The sequence below is a fragment of the Gekko japonicus genome, unplaced genomic scaffold (assembly GCF_001447785.1).
Source record: "Gekko japonicus isolate JY-2015 unplaced genomic scaffold, Gekko_japonicus_V1.1 scaffold3139, whole genome shotgun sequence".
Lineage (NCBI taxonomy): Eukaryota > Metazoa > Chordata > Lepidosauria > Squamata > Gekkonidae > Gekko > Gekko japonicus.
This window is the reverse complement of record NW_015162568.1, coordinates 132,806-133,497: the sequence shown is the minus strand read 5'-3', so window position 1 is coordinate 133,497 and position 692 is coordinate 132,806.

Genomic DNA, 692 nt, shown 5'->3' with positions numbered 1-692 from the left:
AGCCCCATTGAAGAAAATACATTCACACACACAGTGAGAGAGATATACGTGAATATATATACCGATATATACACAGAGAGAGAGAGAAAAAGAGACATATATGCAGGCAAACATCATTTGTTCTTTTAAAAGAGAAAATAATATAGGTACAGATGACAGGCCAAAAAAAAAAAAAGAATTTAATCATCCAGAGAGAGAAAAGAGGCTGGAAGGGGGGGGAGATGAAATCACGAAGCAGAGAAAGGGTTTTGTTTTTAATGAATGGAGAAGACGTCTGCCTTCTCCCCCCCACCCCACCCCAACGCTGTCAAATAAAATGACATCTCTCAGTCTTTTATAAAGAAGAAGGAAAGAAAACAAACACATCCCCCCCCACCTCTAAATTTCTTTTTTGCAGGAGGGTGTTTGTGGGGGGGGGGAAACAGAAGATATATCAAAAGAATGACTCACGGAGAATCGCTGCCTGCTATTGCCCGCGGTTTGCAGTTTCGCCCTGATGGACTCTCCCCGTGCCCATTATTTAGAATGTCATAAGGCACATAGGCAGAGAGAGAGGAGAGAGAGACGCACGGAGCCCGGGTTATAGATATGTAGGCTGTGAGCATCATCCTAAAGATGAGAAACTAGCAGCCATTTTCTCCCCCCCCCCTCCGTAGAAATTAGCATCGGTCTCTTAACACCCCCCCTCCTCC